We start from the raw sequence: 6,807 nt of genomic DNA, 5'->3' as shown, positions 1-6,807 counted from the left end.
ACATGAGGAATTGAAGGTTGTAATGTAATCACAGGTAACTGTAGCTGATGGGAAAACCATTTACTTTTACATGGCAGCCCAGAGTGTCTATCAGAGAAAAAGATTGTGGTCTTTTTCTCATCAGAAATATTGAAACACATCAAAACAAACATTTTGTGTTGCTCCTAAACACCTTCGAAAATTGTTTTGAAGAGCGAGATAGGAGAGAGGAAATCTCTTTTTCTGTTTCTTTTTTCAAGGAAAAAAAAGCCTAAAGATAAAGAGATTTTTCATTTTCTCTTTCCCTACTAGTTTCTATTTCAGACTTTGGCTTTTTTTCAGCCCTTCCTTTAAAAAAGAAGGACAAGTGAGTGGAAAGGAATAAAATATCATAAATACCATGTGAAAAATTGTAGGGTTTGCCTTTCTGCAAAATGTGTTTGAAGAACATTTTCAAAGGAAATACAGTGGTATAATTTTCTTTTGACCTGTGGTCTCAAATGATGTTGAATGTTGAATTCTTTGTTAATAAAATTGGAAGAATTAATCAAAATAGCTTTGCCTCATGCAACGTGTGGAAGTCACACATTTCATCTTGTTAATTTTTCAGTTCTTCTAGCAGCTTGCTATGTGAGGTTTTGTGTATATGCAAAATTTCCTAACTGGTACCTGTAGGTCAAGTGTGTGTAGTGGTTTTTGTGTGTTTTTGTACAATTATAAAAGTGTCAGATTTGGATACCAAAGTGAGTTTCTTCTTACTTGTAGAACTGAAAATATCCTGAGCTGATCCAGTGTACGGGAACCATTTATCTGTGAGTCCTGGAAAACGGCAATGGAGTGATTATCTGTTATTTCCTGTCACACTCACCTTTTTTCTTTAGGATAACAACTTTACTGGCAAACATCTTATGAGCAGAGGCTCCACAAAAGTGAACAGCTCCCATTTTCAGGAAGGTCTTTGATTCTTATCTGCTGAACCTAGCAGTTTGATGTTACATCAAGGCAAATGTAACACCAAAATGAATTTTGTTGTGGTAGATAAAGCTGCTTCTGGCTGCAAGGACAAAATTCTATAGGATCTCAAATAGGATTTAGCTGTCCAGAAACCTTTGCATAACTTGGTCTTTAGAGACTGGAATTCATACAAATTCTACACATAATTTTCTCGTTCAGTCTAAAATGCCTTGAGATCTTAATCCTTAATAAATTGACATGCATATAGCAGTGAGATTGAGGATGGAAATAAAGTCACAAGTAAAATAATTGATACTACAGCATGAGAGAGAAGAGGTGAAGTTTCTGGCTGTATGAAAAAATGGGTTTTGATAAGGGAGCTCAAGAATGTCCTAGGGAGGGTATCTTACATACTGAGAATAGCAACTAAAGACCTATATTTAGGAACCCAACAGATTCCTGAGATGTAGCTCAGTAATTATTTTGCATGTTATTGCATGGTCAGAGTTTTAAAAATGCATCTGATATTGGATGCTAGAAATTCCAGCTGTCATGCTGCAATAATAACTGTAATTAATTGTCAGTGCTGTTTCCCTACTGACCTCAGAGCACTTTGTGAAGACAACCAGTGTTGCTGTCCTGACTGGGAAAATGTCCTTTTTTAAAGGAAGACAGGTTCTGCAGCTTTTTGCTGTAGTTCTTAACCTGCACAGTTTGATTTCAGCTTTTTGTTCTGAACTTTCTGCAGAACTTTTTCTGCCCATCTCTCCTTACCCTCTCCTGAGTGAATTCAGCCCTTTTTGACCCTCAGTGCCATTTTATCTGCTTCTCAGCTCTGTGATTAAGATACTTTTACAGTATCCAGGCTTTAGGAATGCAGAGTCTGATGTCTGTGGTCAGACAAGCAATGTTTAGGCCTGGGTAAATATCCTGGCACAGACTGGGAGTGCTTTCCTAATTTCCATCTAGGAGGATGAAATGGGATGAAAGGAGAAGAATTGGTGAAGTTAACTGTGGAGAGTGACACATATCTCTGATGTTGAAATGTTGAATTCTTCATTCATAAAATTGGAAGAATTAATCAAAATAGCTTTGCTTCATGCAACATGTGGAAGTCACACATTTCATCCTGTCAATTTTTCAGTTCTTCTAGTAGCTTGCTATGTGAAGCTTTGTGTATATGCAAAATTTCAGAACCTACTGTCATTTTTATTAGCTGGTGAGTGTTTAAAATGAAAAAAAGGAGTGATTATAGAATCAGAACCATCAGAAGTGGAGCATTTAAGTGGATCTGCATAAAAATTATAGAATACTTACGTTAACATAATTTGCTCCTGTCAGAGTTTAATTTTTTTCTTTTATAATGAAATGAAGATAGTATAAATACTTTTCCTTCTGTCCAATGAAATTCAACACAGTCTAATTTCACAGGTGTTTTTTGACCATTAAATACAATTAAATACAATTTATGAGGATTTTCAAGAGGAATTTTTCCTTCAGCTGTGATTTCTCAGCCTGGGTGGACTAGTTAGTCTCTGGAAGTGTTCAGGAGTCTACCTGGAAGATCAAAACAATCAATCTTTTTATACTGCTTGACATCCCAAAACTTGCCCCTCAAGGTAGGCTTTTCTTCAGTTATGATGGGAACTCCTCTGTTCCTCAATATCATATATTGAGGATTTATTGCCATCATTTTGCCTGTTATTTTTGTGGTTAACAGTGTTTATAGCTGCCTCAGTGCCCACCTCTTTGCTCTCCAGAATAACCTGCCCTTTCAATTCACTTTCTTGATACTGTACAAGACCTTTCCAGTAGAATAACTGGCCTGTTTAGGACCTAGGCACAAAATTCATCATGATGTTTTGGTTCAAAGCAGGTGCTGGTTTTCAGTGCTACCTCTCCAGCTCAGCACACACATCCCATTAATTTACAAAATTTAAATATTTGTACTGCATACTGTTAATTTTTTAATTGATTAAGGACACAGGTGAGGTACAAATGCTGCCAAAACCTTTTCATTAATCCTCTCCTGTTTGGCACCACCTGTTCTTTTGGTGTATTTAGCATTTCTGAAAAGTGTCAGATAAGTGGTATGGAGTTTTCCAGATGCTCTCAAACCCTCCTGACAATGTTTTTCCCAGCTCCTATTGCAGAGTTTGCTTGCTGAATGGCTTGTTTATAGGGTTTGGGAGCAAGGCAAAAGGAGACCTGGATTTTCTCAGCTGAGACTCCAGATTAAGCTAAAGTGAATTCTAACAGAAATAATTATTACCATAATCTCCAATTGTTAAATAGTGGTCTGAGAGAGATCTATCTTCAAGCAAACCATTGAATCCACTTTGAAAAATCAATAATTCTTACAAAAATTTACGAAAAAAATCTCAGTTTTGTAGTTTGAAGTGATAAATAGGTCAGGAAACAGAATCTTATGAGGTTGTGTGACATAATATATTGATCCAACCTCAGAGGAATTTGTACTGGCCAGAAAGCAACAGCCAATTTCAGTCTGGGAAAAGAAGAACATTTACTAGGATTAGGAGAATACACAAATGGGGAGAAAATGCTGTATTTCTGGAGCAGATTTGATGCCAAGTATTTATTCAGAGTTTTCTTTAAAATTTCAGTGCACTATCAAATTACTCCTCAATTCCAATTTGGACAGCTGTTATTCCTGGTGGACAGCACAGTTTAGAAGCCATGATGTGTAGTGAAAGAGCATTTGTGGTAAGTTTGCCCCAGTTCCTAGCAGCATTCTGGACACCCAAGATTTTATATAAACCAGGTGAGGTTTAATCATCTCTTTGCAGATGTAACTGTCCTGGTTTGCTCTTCTAAAATCCCATTAATTTCTTGTCTGGAGCTCTATCAAATGACAACCTTTAAGCTTCTTTTGCCATAAAGCATGTGCCCAATGCACTGGAATAAATTCCATGTAGATTTTACCTACAATGTTTGGGCTTGTGGTTTGTAAGAAACTTCTTTGTAACAGGTACTTCTATTTTCAAGATGTTGGTACTTCAATTAAAAAGAGGAGAGTTAGCTGTAGCTTCAATTTATTAGGTATCACACATTTCACATCTGACTTCATGGAGGAACTGTTAAAACATCTGAAATAACATTTTGGAAATAATATTCACAATAATAAAATTATTTTGGAAATAATTTCACAAATAATATTTGCAAAATTTAGCCATTTTATGCAAAAACACGTTTTATACTTTGAAGAAAGAACCTGCAGGTATTTTTCCAGGGGCACAAGCACAGGTTTGAATAGAGGCATTGGTTGAAGTTTGAACTTTAAAATCCTGTCCTTACATGCATTTCTCCATGTCACAGAAATCCAAAGGCCCTGTTTTTCACGGGCCCTGTGTTGTGGTAACTGTTGTTAAAATTGACTTTTGAATAACAACTGTTGTATGCCTGATTTTATGAAGTTCATGTTCTCATAGCTGGCAAAGAAAGTTACTAGACTAGACTTCTGCAGCTAAAAATTAACTCCAGCTCTATCTGAGGTTTGTGTGGAGTGAATAAAGCCATATATTCATTAAATTTCCCTTACTTACATTGTAAATGGAGTTATAGGGATTGACTGCAATGGTCACTGAAAGCAACTAAAGAGAATATTTGTGGGAAGGAAATTTTAAGCTCATAATGATGACTGTTTGGTCTGGAAAACTGGTTCTGGAAAACTGATTGAATCCTGCTCATAGGAAAAAATGGAGTGTGGGACCTATATGTAAGTGCAGTGAGGGTGGTTATGAAAAATTGAATGCTACAATAGACTTAGAGCAGAATTTTGTGCTGAGAGTCATGGAAGTGCCTCTTGGTTGGGTGAAACATCTCTTTTTTTCTTTGTGTGTGTGAGGTGTTGCTTTTGCTTTGTTTGACTCAAAGTATAAAGGTGAAATAGGACTGCTTATGAAGAGGCTGGCTGGAAAACTGTGCCCACAGTTATGCATCCCATGCTCCTGAAGTCACACTCTGTAGCCACTGCATCTGATTCTTTGGAATTATTTTCTTGGGAGGCTGGTCCCAGAAACTCTAAATTTGTGTGCAGAAGTTCAGAAGATCACAAGTTATTCTAGAAATGATGACAGCATATGTAGTAAGATCTATATTTTCAATCTAAGTACTGTCTGATAAAGAATGCCATTAGATTCCAGCCTATTTCAATAAATATCACAACTATAATTTCATAAATTATAACAACTAGATGCTCCCAGTTAGGAATGTGATTTTCCTGTACTGGGTGCTGTCACAAAATACAGCTCAAGATCCCTGCCAGAAGCATTTTAAAAACTTCCAGCCTGGAGCTCTGTATTTTGCTCAAATGTTATTGAAGTTTCTGTATCCTTTTACTAAGTTCTGCTTTCAGAATTGGAAGAAGCCTAACTGATACCTAGGCATCATGTTTGTCTCTCACTGGCTTGCAAGAACACAGAGTTCTGGAAAATATATTGTAAATTCAGTCACTGCTTGCACTGTTCTGTTCCAGCCCTCAAAGCTTCCTGTGATTTCCAAGCAGCAATTGGATTTTGTTTTCCAGAAGTACATGCAAATTAATTTTAAGTACCTATGGGAAATTAAAATAACATTTCTGCAAAACTTGTATTTGCAAAGTTATTTGAACATTTGAAATTACTTGGTCTACTGAGGAAGATTCAGACCAACTGTTCAATTACACAGCAGTGGGGTTTGTTCTGTCTGAGAACATCTCAGGGATGCTTTGTATGAGCTGTTTGCAGAACCTTACTGCTTCAGGGACTGCACCAGCACAAAAAGGCTGTACTTGGTCATATGTTTACAGGAACACAGAGCAGAGATTTTTTTTTTCCCAGGACTAGAATCCTGCACTGTAACTGGCAATTCTCGTGGAGCCCTTGAGCTCGAGGTACAGGGAGATAAAATGCCTGTGTGCAAACAAACAAATGCTCACTTTACTCTCCAATGCTGTGAATGGCTGTGGAAACCTCTCCCTGTGCTTACAGACAAAGGTAGCCTGATAGGTGCTGTTCTCTGATGTGAAGAACTTGGTAGAAAATGGCAACTATTAGAGAAGTGTTTGTTCAGCATGGACACAAAATTTTGAGGGATCCTTGAAAAGGAACACACCTTTTGGAATACCTAAGAGAAGCACTCTGAAGTGCTTTCAGAGAAGTATCTTTTATGAATACATGACAAAAAGGTATGCAAATGGATAATTGTGTGGCTTTGATTTTATAATAGTTAAAAGTTTGAAAGGCTCTACTTTGCTCCATAGAGAATAGCCCAGTGGTATGACTTACCACAATAAATGCATCCATCCATCTGTCCAGATACTATATATAGTCTTTATAAACTTGCAGCTACATAGTTATGTCTTAAAAACAGAGCAAATTTTTCCCTTGTGTATTTGTCATGGCGATGAATCTCAAAGTCATTCCTTCCAAACCAGGACAATGTTGCCTGAGGCAGGCAGATAGAGTTGTCCTGCAGTGAAAGTTGTTGCCTGAAGGATCCTTGTAATCCTCTCTCAGTGTGTGTTGGCTATCACCAGGTGATTTGGGTACTAAAATGAGATTCTTCTTGCTTGTAGCACTGAAAATATCCTGAGTTGATCCAATGTACAGGAACCATTTACCTGTGAGTCCTGGAAAATGGCAATGGATTGCCATTATTTGTCTGTTATTTCCTGTCACACTCACCTTTTTTCTTTAGGATAACAACTTTACTGGCAAATATTTTATGAGCAGAGGCTCCACAGAAGTGAACAGCTCCCATTTTCAGGAAGGTCTCTGACTCTTATCTGCTGAACCTAGGCATCAGAGGCAAATTTAACTACGTCTAAGTCTGGGAGGCAGAGGGTCTAACAACATATTTTATCCCAGTTTCCCC

Source organism: Agelaius phoeniceus, chromosome 5, assembly GCF_051311805.1.
Source record: "Agelaius phoeniceus isolate bAgePho1 chromosome 5, bAgePho1.hap1, whole genome shotgun sequence".
NCBI classification, from domain to species: Eukaryota; Metazoa; Chordata; class Aves; order Passeriformes; family Icteridae; genus Agelaius; species Agelaius phoeniceus.
This window is presented reverse-complemented; position numbering follows the sequence as displayed.